This window comes from Trachemys scripta, chromosome 12 (genome assembly GCF_013100865.1).
Source record: "Trachemys scripta elegans isolate TJP31775 chromosome 12, CAS_Tse_1.0, whole genome shotgun sequence".
Taxonomy (NCBI): Eukaryota; Metazoa; Chordata; order Testudines; family Emydidae; genus Trachemys; species Trachemys scripta.
In genome coordinates this window covers 24,441,301-24,460,542 of record NC_048309.1, presented here as the reverse complement: position 1 = coordinate 24,460,542, position 19,242 = coordinate 24,441,301, and positions in this window count along the sequence as shown.

The following is a 19,242-nucleotide window of genomic DNA, read 5'->3' as shown; positions in this document are numbered from 1 at the left end:
CTGAGACAAACTTTGTCAGCCAGCTGCCTCCCATAAAGCTCCTTTCCACCCCTTCACCATTCTGGGAAGCAAGGCTCCAGCCCTCTTCACAAGCCCTGTCAACGACTGCAATTTGTCTTTCCACTTCCTATTCCTGTCTGCTTTCAAGGAGACAAACCAGGCCCATGAAAGCAATAAGTGCTCAGGTCCCACTGAAAGTCAATGGGAGTTGGCTATTTATAATCCCTAGGCCCCATGTCCCCTTAAAACCCCAGCTTACTGTAGAGACCATCTAGGTTCCATAGCTGTAGATACAGAACAGGGTAATCTCTGTATAATATGCTAATTAAGATGTAAATATTCTGCTGTTAGAAGGCGAACATGCAGTAGACCTTGAAAGACACTGTTTATATAGCTGATGCAAGACGGTTATAGTTATGGTAGAAATGTTAGTGCTTTATGCATTAAAATGACTCTCTTCAGTCTTCTTAGCTGCCTGTCCATAATTCGTTATCTGAAGTCCTTGGTGTCTGTGCAGCTTTGCCTAGGAGGGCAGAGTTAGGCTTGGTAAGGGAATATCAAATGCTAACTTTCACATGCTCAGGTTTGTGTTAGAACTGTTTGAACTGCACACTGGAACTGATCGCTATTCACTCGACCATGCCTTATCATTTCTATGAGACTGAAGCCAGATGGTAAAAGATAGGTAGGCACTTAACTCCTGTTGAAATCAATGGGAGTTGGGTGCCTAAATACTTTTAAACAGCTGGGTCTTGATAGCTAGAGAATTTGTTTAATATACAGAGTCCCAGAGATTAGTGTTTTTTAAAAAGTTTATTTGCTGCAAATTTTAACTTCAGGGTTTGTTTTGATCTGGGGACACAGCATGGGGATGGGGTGTGGTCTAGTGTGGGGAGCAGGTGACTGGGAGTCAGAACATCAGAGTTGTATTAAGCTCTGACACTGACTTGCTGTGTGACCTTAGGCAAATCACTGGACTTTCATGTAGCTTCTTTACCTAGCTGCAAAGTGGCTATTATAATACCTTTGTGGCACCCAGGTAGGATTGTGAGACTTCCATCAATCCACATTTGGCAAGGTGCTTCGAAATGCTTGGATGAAAGGGGCAGCCTCAAAGTGCAAAGATTTCTTCCTATAATGAGCAAGGATCAAGTTTGCTCAGCTCCTGTTCTAGCATGTCAGCAAGGTCTGCTTGGAGCTGATTCAACATTTACTCAGGTGGCAAAGTCAAACATGGTCAATACATCTGTTAAATATACTTGCACACAAATTAAGGCTGAACTGCATACGATAATTTCCTTCTTATAATGTGTAGAAAATTCAATAGAGAGGGCCTATTGCTAAGGAAACATCTTCTCTCCCAGTAGAGAAGGTGGCTGGTTAGCAAATCATGACTGCTGCTTTGGCACCAGAATGTTTCCAAACTCCAGGTGAATTCAAGCCATAAAGCTGCAGCAAACTCAACTATACAGGGAATATTTATACTGAGAGCCAAGTTCCTGGCAAGCTATTTTCTGTTTTTTCTTGGCAGTGATTGGAGGTAATTGTGATGCCTGAAAGAAAGCTCATGGCCGCCCAGCCCAGCTTCTCCTCCTGCTTTGATCCCAGAATCCTACACAATGTCATTACGTTGCCATGGAAATGAATTTGACATCACACATTCACCATTAAGACTTCACTCCAGGCTCAAGGAGGAGGAGAAGACAGAATGGGGAGAAGTCGTCTTGGGGGGAAACTGGAGATGGGGCAGAACCAAATCCCCAAACTTTAGGGAGATGTGGATTCCGTCTATTTTAGGTACTTACAGGTCTCCCAACTCCTAAACTAGTACCCTAACTACTGAACCATCCTTCCTCTCTCTCTTCAAACATTGCACCTGGTCTTATTCCTATAATGGGCCAGAACAAAACATTGGGTCCAAACATTCTTGATTGTCTGATCTAGATCTGAACTTTGAAGCTTGGGTCCACCTCTAATGTAACAATATTTCAGATAGGTGAAGGCTAGATCATTTGTCTGACCTCCTGTATACCACAGGCCATTTAATTTCACCCAGAAACCCCTATAATGAGCCCAATAACTTTAGGTAGACCAAAGCATCTCAATCCTCAGGAAACTAACTTGTGTGCCACAGGCAGAGAGCAGGAGAGTCCGAAGTGCCACCAATGGCCAAGGCCTCTGCAATGACAGGGAATTAGGTGAGATATACCCAGATAATTCTGGCAGGTGATCCAGGCCCTATGCTGTCAAGGAAGGCAAGGTCCCTGTGGTGGGGCGGCTGCCCCACTTCCATGAGAGAGGAGGCTAGAGTAGGCCAGAGCAGCTGCACAGGCTGGCAGCCAATTAGGGAAGGGCCTCCTGGGAGCCAATCAGGGCCAAGATTAGAGCCAGCCAATCAGGGCTAGGCTAGGCCCTATATAAAGGCGACCCAGGAAGGGAGCAGGGAGTCTGTCCTAGACCTTCATGGGAGAAGATCTGTCTCTGGAGCAGGAAACCAGCACCTCAGACAGAGCAGTGTTGGGCAGGCTTGGGGGGAGCATAGTAGGGCTCCGGCCCAATACTTGCCAGATTGCAGGCCCTGATAGAAAGGGCCTAGAGTGTGCGAGGGGCCAGAGGGGAAGTGGCCCAGGGACAGTTGGACAAGGGGAGAGAAGGAGGTCAGAGTGGCTGCCACTAGAGGGTCCCTAGCTCAGGATCCAGAGTAGTGGGTGTTCCTGGATCCTCTCCTTCCCCCTTGTACTGCACCTGGTGGTGGAGAAGCGGTCAGAGCAGACTGCAACCAGCCCTTGAGCCAGGGATTAGACTGTGAGGTTGCGGGTGGCCACTGCTGCTAACCCCCTCCCCGGAAGGGGGTGAGGGTGGACTAAGGGGCACTGCCGGAGGGCAGCGCCCTGAAGAGGACGCCACCGAGCGGGGAGCAACGTGGGTCCGGATGCCAATGGAGGACAAGAGGCGGACGGGACACCGCCAGCAGAGGGTGCTCCAGGACTATTAAGAGCTCCTTCTCGGACTGAACAGAAGGAGGCGCTGCGGTGGTGAGTCCCAACGCCATCACACCCCCCCCCCCAACATTCCTGACCTGTGGGGGGTGTATCTTTGGTAATTAGCAGAGCCCCCCCAGTGCTACATGCACAAGTACCGACTTTCATTTTTCCGGGTGGGTGCTCTGCTCCGAGGCCCCACCCCGCCCTTTCCCCCAAGGCCTTCCCCTTCCTCCGCCTCTTCCTGCCCCTGCTCCACCCCTCCCCCAAGTGCACCCGCACTCGCTCTGCCTCTGTCCCTGCTCTGCCTCCTCCCTCAGTGTCTCTTGCGTGCCACTGAACAACTGATTGGCGGGTGGCTGGTGGGTGCTGAGAGCCTGCTATTTTTTTTCCTGTGGGTGCTCCAGCCCCGGAGCATCCCCGGAGATGGTGCCTGTGGCTGCATGAGATCAAGGCAGCCTCCCTGTTTAGATAGGAGCAGGGAGTGATCAGCTGCCTGGGTGCAGCTAAAAGGATGTTGCGTTGCAGCAATGCAGTTTCATCCCTGTTTGTCAGTTCCCCAGTTTTGATGCAGGGACCAGAGGTCAATTTATTAGGGGGAGTTTGGCATTTAACGGCCAGGCTTTCTGACAAAGGCTTTGCTGACACTACTGGAAAAGAGACTTCAGGGTTGTTTCTATTTGCCAAAGCAACGACCTACTGGCCATTGAGTATCTTGAAGCCATTCATTAACCTGACAAATCAACTAGCAGTCCCTAGGGCAGTATCTTTAGCCACTTGCCAGTACATCTGTTTTTGTTCCAATAAACTTTCCCATCCTTTACAACTCAGCTGAGGAATTTACCCTTCCCTGAGTTTAAGGGCATCTCCGAAACAGCCAATTCATGTCAAAGGATTTGTGAGTCACCAGCTAATCAATTCCAGCCACAGAAAGACACAGGGAGGAATATTGTTCCTGAAAATACTGCATTATTGATTAAACATTTGTGAGCCATAAAATATAGTAATAACACAGGGCTGGCTGCAGAGTGAAGCCTGCCAAGAAAGCTTCTCTTTCCTCTGGACTTCAAGGACGAGGGTAAAACAAGTCCAACGCCGAGATTCATTTGTGTAATAATGGCTAGTGGTGATTAGCAAAGGTTATTTTATGGTTAGCTGTCTAATTATAAAATGACCAGCAGTATCATCTTATCCACATCTGCAGCAGCTAAATTATGACATTCCCCTTGTTTTATGCAGATTCTAGTAATATTGGTTCTATAACCTTCCAACCCCCCTGTCTGCCAATAAGGCTCATGTGGTACGTAAATCATAGGGCAGTGCTGGAGTTTGATTCAATTGAAAATAAAATGGGGTGAATTAATTTGGCAGCTAAACTCAGTGGGCAGCGAACAATGAAAAGGTGAGAGTGAGTCAGCTGCTGGGACACGCACATGCCAGCAGGTGAAACCTTGGTGTAAATATTGCAGAGAATCTGTACAGAGCATCAGACAGTAACGGGATGAGGGATTAGTATAAAATGGGACTGCCGTACAATACCGAGAGCTACTCAAATGCACTGTATGGTGTATACAAAACAGAAGTGTCTGCCAAAGATGGTCCAAAGACATTTAGCCCTTCAGAGCCCAGGACCGGCTTAGGAGGACAGTCCACGCATGGCACAGAAGCACCACTAGACACCTGGTATAGCTGGGCAGAAGGAATGCTCCGTTCTTGAGGGGTCCCTGCATGCTGGGATCTAGAGTTATAATTTACTTCAGCAGTTGGATTTTGTGTGTGTGTGTGTGTGGTGGGGCAAAGTGTTACCACCCATCCAGGTTATTAGACAGATGATTGGGAGGAAGGATGCTCTTTTTTGGTCATGGGGCTGAGCCATGGGTTCAATTTCCTGCTCTGCCATAGCCTCTCCAGGTATGTCTACACTGCAGTTCTAAACCTGCAGCTGGCCCCTTCCAGTTGACCCAGGCTTGCGGGGCTTGGGCTGCAGGGCTATTTAATTGCTGTGTAAACGTTCAGGGCCTGGGCTTTAAGACACTGCAAGGCAGGAGAGTCCCAGGTCTTGGGCTGCAGCCTGAGCTCAAATGTCTACACTGCAATTAAACAGACCCTTAGCCTGAGTCCTGCATGCCCGAGTCAATTGGTACGGGCCAGCCATGGGCGTCTAATGGCAGTGTTGCCATGGTCATGCAGAGGGCATGTCAAGTTACCCAGGGTGGATCTACAAAGGGACTCGGGTGTTGCAACATTAATGTTTAGGTGCCTGGAAAACCCCTGGAACAACACTGCGATCCACAGAGCTGTATTAGGCATCTAGACTCCCTATACAGTGAATGGGGGGAGAGGGGCGCCTAAGAATGCGATCCACAAAAGCCAACATGCTAGACAGGGAGCCAAGTAAGCTAGCCAATGGACGGTACCAACTCCAGGGGTGTGTGCTAAGCCCTGCCCCGTCTGAGATGGGCATCTAGGACCATGTCTACGCTACGTGTGCTACAGTAGCACAGCTACAGCGCTGTAGCTATACTGCTGTAGCACTATCGTATAGACGCACATTACAGCAATGAAAGGGTTTTTCTGTCACTCTAGTAACTCCACCTTCCCAAGTGACAGTAGCTAGGTTAACGGAAGCATTCTTCCATTGACCTAGCCACATCTACACTGAGAGTTAGGTTGGCATAGCTGTGGAGTTCACAGTGGATTTTTCTCACCCCTGAGCACCATAGTTCTGTCAACCTAAGCTTTAAGTGTATATCAGGCCTATGTCTGGGCTGCAGGGAGGTGCCTCGCTCTGCCTAGTGATCCACAAACAGGAATCTGCCGCTTGGAGGTTCCAGGAGGCGGCCTCTGGACACTGGTATTGGATCAGGGCCCGCCCGCGTCTTTGGTGGCTGGACAGCTATCCTCCCTGGCTTGTGGCTTGCTCTGGGGCTTAGGTGGGGAGATAGGTGTGACACATGGAGGGCAGCTATAGCGTGCATGCCCAGAGGCAGAAACATAGGTACCTAGGGAACTTCCCCCCCGAAAATGTAGGCGCCTACAGCGTTCGGTACGAGTCTTGTGGATTGCAGTGGAGCCAAAACTGAGATTTAAGTGCCTGACCCTGAGACCTAGGCACCTATGTCTGGGTTTCATCACTTAAGCACCTTTGTGGATCTGGGCCTTCATCTCTTTGTGCCCATTTGTAAAGCTGGGTTAATAATAGCTCCTTTCTCCCACCCTGTATCCATCTTGTCTCTTTAGAGTGTGAGCTCTTCAGGGCTATCTGTCTCTTAAGTACTTATGTGGCCCCTATTCCCCATAGTGCCTCATCTTCTTCAATGTATTTATCCTCACAATGCCCTTGGGAGACCTGGAAGTGCTGTACTTCCCATTGTATAAATGGGGAACTGAGGCACTGAGAGGCTAAGTGAGGCCTTGCCTATGCTTGAAAGGGTTTGCTGGTATAGCTGTACAAGCAGAGGTATTGCCACCCTCTGGCCACTAGGTTAGAGTGGAAGCAGAATGGTGGGACATTGTGAGGGAAGCTTGCATTGTTTCAGCTCCGGCTCTGTGTTCTGTGTATGCGCAGAAGACGCAGTCTCCATATTTTAAGGAGAAGAGAAAAGGTGGAGGAGTTGCACTATATGTAAGACAGCAGTATGATTGCTCAGCGCTCCGGTATGAAACTAGAGAAAAGCCTGTTGAGAATCTTTGAGTTAAGTTTAGAGGCGAGAGCAACCAGGGTGATGTCGTGGTGAGTGTCTGCTATAGCCCAGGAGGATGAGGTAGATGAGACTTTCTTTAGACAACTAACAGAAGTCTTCAGATTGCAGGCCCTGGTTCTCATGGGGGACTAATATGAGGGGGAAAGGAGTTGGGGAGAGCTGGCTGTATTTTAAAGAAGCCTTATTGAAGGTATATGAACAAATCATCCCGATGTGCAGAAAGAATAGCAAATATGGCAGGTCACCAGCTTGGCTTAACAGAGAAATCTTTGGTGAGCTTAAACACAAAAAGGAAGCTTACAAGAAGTGGAAACTTGAACAGATGACACGGGAGGAGTATAAACATATTGCTCGAGCATGCAGGGGTGTAATGAGGAAGGCCAAAGCACAACTGGAGTTGCAGCTAGCAAGGGATGTGAAGGATAACTAGAAGGGTTTCTACAGGTATGTTAGCAACCCAAAAAGAAATTCAGGGAAAGTGTGGGACCCTTACTGAATGGGGGAGGCAACCTAGTGACAGATGATGTGGAAAAAGCTGAAGTACTCCATGTTTTTTTTTTTTTTTGCCTTGGTCTTCACAGACAAGGTCAGCTCCCAGACTGCTGCACTGGGCAGCACAGTATGGGGAAGAGGTGAGCAGTCCTCAGTGGTGAAAGAACAGGTTAAGAACTATTTAAAAAAGCTGGACATGCACAAGTCCATGGGGCCGGATATAATGCATCCAAGGGTGCTGAGGGAGTTGGCTGCTGTGATTGCAGTGCCATTTGCCATTATCTTTGAAAACTCGTGGCGATCAGGGAAGGTCCTGGATGATTGGAAAAAGGCAAATATAGTGCTCATCTTTTAAAAAGGGAAGAAGAAGAATCCAGGGAACTACAGTTCAGTCAGGTTTCAAAGTAGTAGCCACGTTAGTCTGTATCCGCAAAAAGAACAGGAGTACTTGTGGCACCTTAGAGACTAACAGTCAGCCTCACCTCAGTCCCTGGAAAACTCATGGAGCCAGGGCCTCAAGGAATCCATTTTGAAGCACTTGGAGGAGAGGAAGGTGATCAGGAACATTCAACATGGATTCATTAAAGGCAGGTCATGCCTGACTGACCTGATTGCCTTCTATGCTGAGATAACTGGCTCTGGATATGGGGAAAAGTGGTGGACATGATATATCTCGACTTTAGCAAAGCTTTTGATACGGTCTCCCACAGTATTCTTGCCAGCAAGTTAAAGTATGGATTGGATGAATGGACTATAAAGTGGATAGAAAGCTGGCTAGATCATTGGGCTCAATGGGTAGTGATCAATGGCTTGATGTCTAGTTGGCAGCTGGTATCAAGTGGAGTGCCCCAGGGGTCTGTCCTGGGGCTGGTTTTGATCAACATCTTCATTAATGATCTGGATGATGGGATGGATTGCACCCTTATCAAGTTCACGAATGACACTAAGTTGGGGGGAGAGGTAGATATGTTGGAGGATAGGGATAGGGTCCAGAGTGACCTAGACAAATTGGAGGATTGGGCCAAAAGAAATCTGAGGTTCAACAAGGACAAGTGCAGAATCCTGCACTTAGGACAGTAGAATCCCATGCACTGCCACAGGCTGGGGACTGACTGGCTAAGTGCCAGTTGTGCAAACAAGGACCTGGGGATTACAGTGGATGAGAAACTGGATATGAATCAACAGTGTGCCCTTGTTGCCAAGAAGGCTAACGGCATATTGGGCTGCATTAGTAGGAGCATTGCCAGCTGATAAAAGGAAGTGATTATTCCCCTCTATTCAGCACTGGTAAGGCCACATCTGGAGTATGGTGTCCAGTTTGGGCCCCCCACTATAGAAAGGATGTGGACAAATTGGAGAGTCCAGCGGAGGGCAACAAAAATGATTAGGGGGCTGGGGCACATGACTTATGAGGTGAGGCTGAGGAAACTGGGATTGTTTAGTCTGCAGAAGAGAAGAGTGAGTGGGGATTTGATAGTTGCTTTCAACTACCTGAAGAGGGGGTTCCCAAGAGGATGGAACTTGGCTGTTGTCAGTGGTGACAGATGACAGAACAAGGAGCAATGGTCTCAAGTTGCAGTGGGCGATGTCTAGGTTGGATATTAGGAAAAACTATTTCACTAGGAGGGTGGTGAAGCACTGGAATGGGTCACCAAGGAAGGTGGTGGAATCTCCATCCTTAAAGGTTTTTAAGGCCCGGCTTCACAAAGCCCTGGCTGGGATAATTTAGTTGTGGTTGGTCCTGCTTTGAGCAGGGGGTTGGACTAGATGACCTCCTGAGGTATCTTCCAACCCTGATATTCTATGAAGTCCTGTAGGATTTAACAGGGGTGATGCCAAGAAGGGTTGTTCAGAAAATCAAAAGGGCTTTATAGAAATTATTTCTGTCTATTGACAGAGATCCCACTGGACAGGGAATCCTATGCAGCCCATGAATCAAAAAACAGATTTTCTTTGTCAGTCGTCATAGCCAGAAGAGGGAGGGCAGGGGGATTATTGTTTTTTATAATGTTACAGTGTCCTTCTCTGTATGTTAAATGTACTAAAAATACTTGACCTGAAGACTGCACAGTTGAAAGCCCAGCCCAATGCCAACATTAAATATATGCTGCATCCGTCAATATATCATTTAAAATTAGTTCCAAATTACCTCCAATAGCAGAAAGAAGATACCAGTGTATAACCTAGATATAAACTCTATCAAGTAGAATCTGCTTTAGCTCTTAGCCGTGTATGCATATTACACACAGTTCTGATTCCATCCAGCAGAGGACACTTGTGTGTACAGATCAGCCAATGTGTTTCAATATATTGAGAGGAAATACCAAGGAATAATATAGCCCTATATGCTCAAAAGCTCACTTTGGTGGAGGTGTGAAGACTTGGGCTCTACTTATCATGAAATATTAAAGTCTAGAAATATTGGTGTTAGCAAACATATTGTGTACATAAGAAAACAAAAATGAGATAAATATTTACATTCCCTGAAACTCTGGAAGGTATGAGATCTTCTGGAATTGTGCTCTAAGCAATTTTTCAGCCTTAAGCTCACAAGCAGATGATCTTTCAAAGCCCAAACTCCCTTGGGCATTGGCATCAAAGGAAAATGTCTGCATGTCAAAAATAATACAAGGTTTGGTGGGTACGAATGGAGAGAGATTCTCAGCTAATGTAAATTGGTGTCCAGGTTTCTGTGTTCATAGCGGTAACATTGTCCTGCTGGTACTTGGGTTATTTCTTTTTCCTTTCAAACTGCTGTGCAATGGGCTAGTGTCTGTGCCACTAATGCATGGATGAGGCTGTGGGAACTGAGTAAACAGAAAGGCGAGCTCTTTGATAACCCCCTAAATATAGTGACAATCAACATGCTTCCTAGGAAATATAGAACTAGTTTGATGCCCACATCTATCCTGATGCCCAGCAGGGGTAAAAAACCTCATAAAAGTCCATAATTGATCAATAGGATTTGGATCAGTTGGGATATTTGTAACATTTGTTGAAATGTTGCAGTGGTGCTTTAAGAAGAGAAACAAAGCAGATGTGTGCTGTAGTTTTTTGAATGATAGGGAATGATCACTTGATCTGACTCAAAAGAAATAAGCAGGTCATGACTGCTGCTTGCTGTAGCTCTGTGATAAGAACTTACAGCACCCACCTATACAACTGCTTTCCCTTCCTTCCCTCTGTCCAGTGTGACCACAGTGATTTTATGACCAGGTTATATTAACCCTTTCATTCCTCCTGGAGCCTGCACGTGTCTTGGCAGCCATTTTCAGGTAAAAGTGCATTCTTTGGACCATACTAGAAGCAGTGGAAGGCCAAGTTCCAGACCTAGCTGGTATTTCATTCAGCATGGAAGGGGCTAAAGGCATTCATTATGTGCCCAATGAGTATTTGGAGTGGGATTAGCACTCTGCATTGACCTGATTCTGCGCCCAAGGACATCGGGGGGGGGGGGGGGGGGGAGTCTCTAGTTGTCTGGAGATGGAGGTTGGCTCAGCTCAGCTGAGCAGATGCCTTTTCCAAAGCTGTCTGCTGATTTCCAGCACTTTGCTGTGTGCCTGACTTGAGGAACCCATCCAGGGCCTGCTTTGCAGAGGAGCTGAGCACCCACAACACCAGCTGATGTCAGGGGGAGCTGCGAGTGCTCAGCGCTTCTTCAAATTAGGCCATAAATGAAAATGACCCTGAACTTGTCCCCTGTCCCTGACTTCAGCGGGGCTCCATGTTGCTGCCGGGATGGGAGTCCCCTCCTGGGAGAGGTTGCAGGATTGGGACCTCAGTGCCCAGTGCTGATGGGTAACAGTACTGGGGAAATGAGAGGAGCAGAACAAAAGAGAGAATGCTGGAAAAGGGGCAGGGAAGAATTGCAAAGATTAGACCTCATTAGATACAAGCACTTTAAACATCAGATCCTATTAAATGTTCACAGTTTAAAACCAGGCCTTATTATACACTAGCAGTTTGCAGATGAAGTCCTACTAAATGGAACTGCTTTGAAATCCCAGGCCTCAGATGCATTCATTATGAAGATCAGGCCCTATGAAATTTATTCAGTTTGAAGATTAGGCCCTATTAAACACAGGCAGTTCAAAGTTGAAGTCCAATTAAGCACAGGCAGGCAGAGCATTGGTTGTGGGGAGAGAAGAAAACCTGTGGTGCCATTCAGCACATCTGTGGCTCCGTGCTGATTGAAATGAATTAAATAACCTTCCTTCATCTGACCATTCATAGAACCCTGGCTCGCGGTTCTCATTGAAGGAATTGAATTACCGCAGCCGCGCTTTAGCAATTCTCCAAATTAATTCTTTAGTGTGATGCAGCCCTGACTTGAGCTCCAGATGGCTGGAGGAGAGAGGCAAGTGACTCCAGCAGAGAGATTTCTGGCTGATGTGGGGCTTGCTGCAGCAGTTGGATGGGTGAGGAAATGTCTTTGGTTTAGCACAGCCTTGAGGCTGTGACCTGTTTGGGTTTGTGATTAATTATTAACAATCATTCTAATTGAGTTAATGAGTGAGCGCTGAATGCTTCCTGGACACAGGCATGGAGAAACCACTGGACTCCAATCTTCTCGGCTTCTCATAAGCCCATGGAATACAATGACACTTTATTTGCTACTAGCCTCTCCTTCTGTCCTGTATATTGTATGCATCTCTCTTCTTCCTCGCATTAATCCCATCAAATGGGGTCCACTCTGAATCCTCTGCCTCCAAAGTGCTCAGTTCAGTGCCATATTCTTTATCAAAGTGTTTCTCAATGACCAGTCCATGGACAGGTGCTGGTTCCTGAGATCGTTTAGGAAGGCAGCAAGGTGGCCTCTGGTATCAAAAAGGTTGAGAAACTCTGCCAGTTGATTGCACCACATGCTAACATGCCTTTCTTTATGATATCCCACTACTACTTCTTGAGTTGAAGATTTCTGTCTTTCCTTCAGTCATGCTCTGTTGGACTCTTTCCCACCGAGTTGTCAGGACTGTGCTTTACATGACCAAACAATCTGAACCTGCACTCCTCACATTTCTGTGCATGGGTGTTACTTTTAGCATGTTTCTAACATACACGTTCCTAATGTAGTCTTCCTTGCTGATACCACTTATCCATCTCAACAGTCGCATTTCTGTGGGACAGATCATTTGCTCATGTTTCTTCTCTGTTGCCCAATACGCAGCGCCAGCGATTGTATGTCTCCCTCTCTGGTACTTATATGGCCCTCATTCCCGTAGTATCTAAGTGCCTCACTCACTTTAATATATTTATCCTCATAACACCCCTGCGAGGTCAGGCAGTGCTATTATCCCCATTGTCTGTGGCTCAGTTCCCCATCTTGTACAAGGTAAGGGCTAGCTTCAAAATGGGGACTTAGATGCCTAGCTACCACTTTAGGTGCCTAAGTCCAACATTTAGGTGCCACTGTCATTCACAAAACCACGACTCAGCTGCCACCTAATCCTGTAGGCACCAATAGTCCCTTGGCGCCTGAGTTTCCACCATTAATGTCACTGAGGTGCCTAAATTAAGTGGGAATGTGCACAGAGGCCCAAGTCCTGATGCCCCCCAGTGGTGCAGTGCCTAGCGCATCACTGAGCCCCAGCAGGATTCTCAGAATATGTGGCCCCTACATATCTTGCCCAAGCTGGTACGTGTGTGCTGAGCCTGTGAAAACCTGCACAACAGACAATGCTGCCAGAGGAGGTGGTGGTGGTGGCACCCCCACCCCTGATAGCCTGGGGATTAGAGCACTCACCCAGGAGATAGGAAGACCTCAGTTCAAATCCCCACTCTGCCTGATTGGGAGCAGGGATCTGAACCTAGGTGTCTCCTCTCATAGGTGAGTGCCCTGACCAGCAGGTTATATATCTGTTGCCAGGGCCTACTCTTCAACAGGGTAGTATCAGGAGGCCCCATGTGGTGGTAGAGCTTGGATCCTCATAAGCTGAGGATAAACCACCCTATTCCCACTGTCTGAACAATAGCAAGTCCTTAAAAACCAACAGAAAACAGATTGCTCTGTTGGTCTGGAAGAGCCCTAAGCACCCATAAAGAAAGGGAGGGAGGAGGTGATGGTCCCCCTGGTCCTGTTCATGATGTCCCTGGGTTGAGAACTCGTGCTCTGAGGACTAGCCACTAGAGGGAGCCACAACATGCACTTTACAAGCTGCTCACATCTATTTCCATTGCTTCCCATTTCAACTGGCAAGATGAAGATGTGAGTCAGGAAAACATGGCTCATTTTGATGTATTGCGTCAGTGCAATGCAAGCAAGTCTCTTAGGCAAACACTTTTTTAATGTACATGAGATTTCCTTTTTCTTTAATCTTTTTTATCTATTTTTTCTGAAGAAGCTGATGAAACGAACCGCCAATCACATCCAACTTTCATCAAGTGAATTAAAGGAAATATTGTTTTGTGCATGGCTCACTTTTGAAGGAAACAGTGGGGAGATGATTTAGGAAGGCTCCAAAGTTACTCAAGTTAGTTTAGCAGCATTTATAGTGTCAGAAATTCGCTCTCCAAAGTAATTAAGAGCTAGGCAGTTGCACACAATGTACTAATGCTGAGTCACTACAGCAAGTTTTCATTCAGCTTCCTAGCCCCTGCTTCTCATCAGTGCCATAGAAATTGCTGCAGAAATACTGTTCCGCTTAAACAGTCAAGGGCAGAAAGACTTGGGGGTGGAGGGACAGAAAGTTAATGTATGGTGTACTTCAAAATTGGAGACCTGAGTTCAAATACATCCAGTTTTAGCATAAGTTTGGATGTATTGGCTTAATTTTAAGTTTCTGTCCACATTTCAAAACTGCTGCAGAATAGGAGGCTATGTTTAAGAGCGGCCACTGACTGGACTACAGTGCTGTGCAGTGAGTCACGAATGAAGGTAATTGGTAAGAGCACTGCAGGGTTCCAGGACTGGAATAACAAGGTGTAAATAAAAGGTGCTTTATACAATGCATAATTAACCTGTGGAACTTATTGCCACAGGATATCAAAACAGATTGCTTGGTAGGACTGAAAAAAATTAGACTTGCAGAGAGATATTGAACACCCACAGTTTCATGAGGCAGACTGCTGGGATGAGGCAGACATTAACCTGGGTCGGAAAAATGTACCCTATTGCAGTTATTCCACAATTGTCCACCAGAGGGTTTCTTGCACCTTCTTCTGAAGCATCTAGTGCTGGCCACTGTCAGAGACAGGATAGTAGATTAGACCTACTGTTGGTTTGATCGGGTATGTCAATTTCATTGTTCTTGTGGGTGCTGCAGGTCAGGACTGAATTGCTTCAGCAGAGCTGGGTGGGGGCAGAGCAATACAGTAGCAAGGAGTGCTGCATGTCAGGCCTGTGGTGCACTGGCAGAGCTGCTGAGATGTAATTGCTGATGCTAAGGACTTGTCTACGCAAGGGGTTATTCAGGAATAGCTACTCCTGAATAACTCCATGTGTGGACAAGTCCTCTAGACAGAGCTTGGTCCTTCCATTTTTATAAGCACTAAATTCACTAACCCTAGTGAAATAAAGAAATGGAATGCAATATCATTAGATCACTAAAGAGATTGTTGCTGCATGTATCTGGCTAAGAGCTGGAGAGCAAGATAACTGGCCTGCACTATGTGTGGAACTGGCTTCTCAAGGCAATTTGCATTCCTCAGAGGAAATCTAGGTGGGGAGGGAGTGGAGGTGAGGAGGACTCTTAAAGCTCCTAGGAAATTACTTGCTCTGTATCTGTGACTTTAGGTTCAGAATTTAATAATGGGTCAGATCGTGCTTCAAGATTGCAAATATTGTAAACCAGTAGATTTGAAGGTTCGCTGTTTTGTTGCACTTGAGTGATAGATCGCTGCCCTTTTGTCACAGACCTGTCACAGCTGAGGTTAATAAAACCACATTAAAAATTCATTCCAATCAGCAGAGACAAGAGTTCTAGGCATGAGCTCTGCCATAGGGGCTCCCACTGGATCCTATTTGATGCTTATCAGGCTCTAATACCAAAACAGTCCACAATCTTCTCTTAGGGCTTGTCTAGATGAACAATTAGACTGCGGCAAGTTGGGGAGTGACTCTACCCCATGCTAGCCAGCTGCGGACTAACTGTCCATGTGCACCCTGCTGATGTGCGTTAACAGCTCGTTCGAGTGCTTTGAGCTAAGTCCTCTTTGAAATGAGACTAGCTCAAAGCGCATTCATTGTTCACGTAGACATGCCCTTAGACAGTGAACGCCTCAGGCAAGGACGGCCTCTTCGCGCGTGTGTGTGTGTGTGTGTGTGTGTGTGTGTGTTGCTTTGCACACTAGGGTCCTGATCCACACTGGGGCCTCTGGGTGCTACAACAAGAATAATAAATCATAGTAGCGGTTTCACATCTGCCTTGCATCCCCCTGAGTTAGTGACTTGCACTCAGTAAAGATCTCCATGCTTTTGGTTCAAGCCCTTCTCTAGTGTGGTCATGCTCTCCCATGCTATGAGACAAGCCTGGAGTCACTTGGTTAATTTAATGGTAGGTAACTTTAGAACAAATTCTTCTTTGCTGCAGAGCGTGATCACCATGGGCATCACAGTCAGTGCCTCAGGCAAGTCACAGAGCCAGACTTGGAAGATGGACTTTTCAACGTGCAGAGTAATTCTATGGCCATTACCATGCCTACTTCTATGGGTTAAATCTCATCCTCTGGGTTGGAAACTGACTGCACCCTGGGCCGGAAAGGTTTCCACCAGCCCATCTCCGTATACAGCAATGTTCAGCTGTCTCAGTCTATTTTGTTTTCCCACTTTCCTCTGAAGCATCCGTTATTGGTCATTGCCGGAGGCAGGATCCCAGAGTCAATGAACCAGCGAGCTGATCCATGATGACAAGTCTTTTGTTCCTATGCAACAGAACAAATGTAAAACCATACCCACCTTTTCCTTGGCATGTTCCTTTCAGCAGAAGAGCCCCTTATTAAATGGAAGCCATGCACGTAAGCTAGTCCCATCTGCCAAGGGAATAGACTGATGAAGGGAAGAACTTTTAAATGCTTCTAGCCCCTTAGAGTGCCATGACAATGTGAAAATACATTGTAACTGATTTCTCCCTTCCCCTCCCCCCCTTCAGCACGGCTTTGCCCTATAAGTGCTATGGTAATAAATGGAAATGATGAAATCCATTCCTGGGCCTGATGCGTTTTTTATCACGTCTGTAGCTCCCCAAGCTCTTGAAGCCAAAACATATCACGGGAGGCAGAAGGATGTCATTATGGTCTGCACGTCACTTTGCAGCTGCTGGAAATAGGCAACTGTGGCCTATATTTCACCACTTCTGAAAAGCAGAGGAATGTAAAATTCTAAGTGATAATGCGAGTTTTATTTTTATGGGCAGAAGGGGAGCACTGGGCCTTTTACATGTCAGCCACAGAGGGCATAAAGCTAAATTGAATGCAAAAGTTTAATCTGGATTTAAAAAAAACTGGGAAGAGTTGGCAAAGAATTTCGCAGCTAGTGGGCCAGTCAGAATTCCCGAAAGGGAACTTAGCCAGCAGGTTGGGTAGAGAAGAGGCATTCAAACAACAGGTGCAGCAACCAGCAGTGATCAAACAGCACCAGAATTATCACTTCATTGAGCGCTAGCATTCAGCTGCCACAAGTAGGGGTCACCATGAGATTTAGTCTGACCAACAATAAGAGGGAGCACTGAGGGTCTTTCTTGACTTGCCTTTATTTTTGGGGTTAGGCCTTTGTCTATACAAAGAATCAACCAACTTTAACAAGGGTGATTAAACTAGGTTCTGGCCTACCCGTTTTTATAAGGTGGCTTGGTCCAGCTTGTGTGGATGGGGTAAAAGCAAATTAAAATCAAAGCTATTGTTTAGGCCTCTGTCTTGACTAAATTACGCGCATTTAAACAGGCTGCTTATAGAATAGGATTTATTTCTGTTGCACAAGCTGGACCAAACTGTTTTGCAAAAGGGAGATGGATTTTCAAAAGTGCTTGTTGCCTGGATTTTCAAAGGTGCTCAGCATGCAGGTCTCTTTGGAAAATCTAACCAATTATTAAGGTGTGTAAATAGGGTCTGAGCTTGCCTGAAAACTTCACCTGTAGTGGAGCTGATAATTGAGTTTCAGGACTATTAAGTGTGGTGGTGTTTTCAGCACAGTTAGTTTCATTCACTCTGGCCTTCTCTACGCTGCACGAGTGCACTAGCAGCCTGGGAGCACAAATGTAGCCAGGGCTTGGGTATTTTCACCACTGTATTGTCTAGACCTTTTCTGAATAAAATGCCATGCTGGTAGAAACACCATTGGCCAGTCTACACTTCCCCCTTAGCAATTCTTGGAGTCAGAAGGGCCCTACCCCTGACTAAGCTAATCATGAGAACCACCCCCTCATCTGGGAATCATGAGGATGGCTTGACGGACAGGGGAGAGAAAGATGAGGTTAAAATAATAAAAAATTCCATTTCTTGGATCTGAATCTGATTTCAAAATAGCCAGCAACCTGCCTGCCCCCTCCATCTGAGTGAGTGAAGCAACCAGCCCTCCTGATATGCACTCTGCTGTCCACCATGGCAGCATCCTTCCCCTCTTACCTGCTGCTCACCTTCCTCAAGCTCTCTCCATTAGCATCCACAAGTCCTTCCCTGAGGTAAAGTGAACATGGCACGCTCCAGCACCCTTAGCTAGTCCCACTGCCCCCTGGTAGGTTTTAAGGTATGTCTACACTGCACCCTAAGCCCGAGCTCTGACTCCAGTTTGAGCCCAGCCCCTGCCCCACTTTCCATCCAGACACATCAGTCTGATTGGGGCCAGCAGCACTCCGGTCCTAGCGCCTGCTAGCGGGGGTGGGTCAGAGCCTGAGTTCTGCTGTGGCATGGGTCTCAGCTCAAGCCGCAGCCCTGAGTCAGAAGGTCTGCATAGCAAAGCATGGACACATTAGCACAGCTGTGAGAGCCGCAGTCAGCAAGCGTTAAACCCAGGTTTACAATGACGCGTGGATGCTCGAGCATGGTCTTGGAGACACCAAGTCCACAAGCTCAGGTTCCACAGACCTGGGCTTCGTGTGCTGTGTAGATATACCCTAACAGACCTCACTCCACACCTGACAGCCCGCAGCAGCTGCCCTTGCCCTCTCTTCAGCCTGCAGGGAAGGGGATTACCCCTGCTCTTCCCTGGGCTTTACCCTGTGCTGGGGGTGGGGCACTGTTGCCCGGTTGGAAGAGATAGAAAGGACAGCTCCAGTGCACTGCGCCTACTCCAGGGCGCTGCCCCACTCGGCGTGCATGGAGGCATCGTTCACTGCAGGTAGCTGCTGCCTGCAGCACACCAGTTTCTGGTGGCCAAAGGGAGGAAATGGCAGGTGGTGCGGACCAGATGCCTGAGCAGCCTATGGCTGTGCTTGAAATTGTGAATAACCCCAAACTGCAGACCTGGTGAGAACATTGTGAGTGCTGCCTGCGCTGGGGAGCCGCAGTGCTGGCCTCACAAACTTGCTTAAAGAGGCTCAAACTGAGCTAAAGCCCATATTAAAACGGGGTCCAGACTTGGTGCCAAATAAACCGCAGGGTGGCAAGGGCAAACCCCTGTTACAACTGTCATTAAAAACCATATTCTGGCCTCGGGCTGTATTTAGGCCACAACACAATTTGGACACAAACTCTAATTGGTCAAATAGGCCCATTTTGTTGTACTAGGATATGGAACAAAATGGAGGGACTAATCCGCTTCGGCTGAACCCTCAGTAAAGTCTCCACAGGGCCAAAACTGGGCCTAGCCTGGAGCAAGGGCTGGCCATGTTCATCTGATAGGATCGGTAGGATTCAGTCTCCCCTGGTTTATATACCAATTGCTATGACGCAAGAGCGTCTGTGCTGCCCAGCCAAGCTGTGTGATAGAAATTGGTTTAGCAAGAACAATGTTGAATGTTAGAGTTGTTAGCAGTTATCTTTGAGAACTCCTGGAGAACAGGTGATGTCCCAGAGGACTGGAGAAGGGCAAATGTAGACCCAAGGAACAAAGAGGACCTGAGGAATTATAGACCATTCATCTTAACCTCGATACCTAGAAAGATTTTGAAACAAATTATTGAACAATCAGTTTT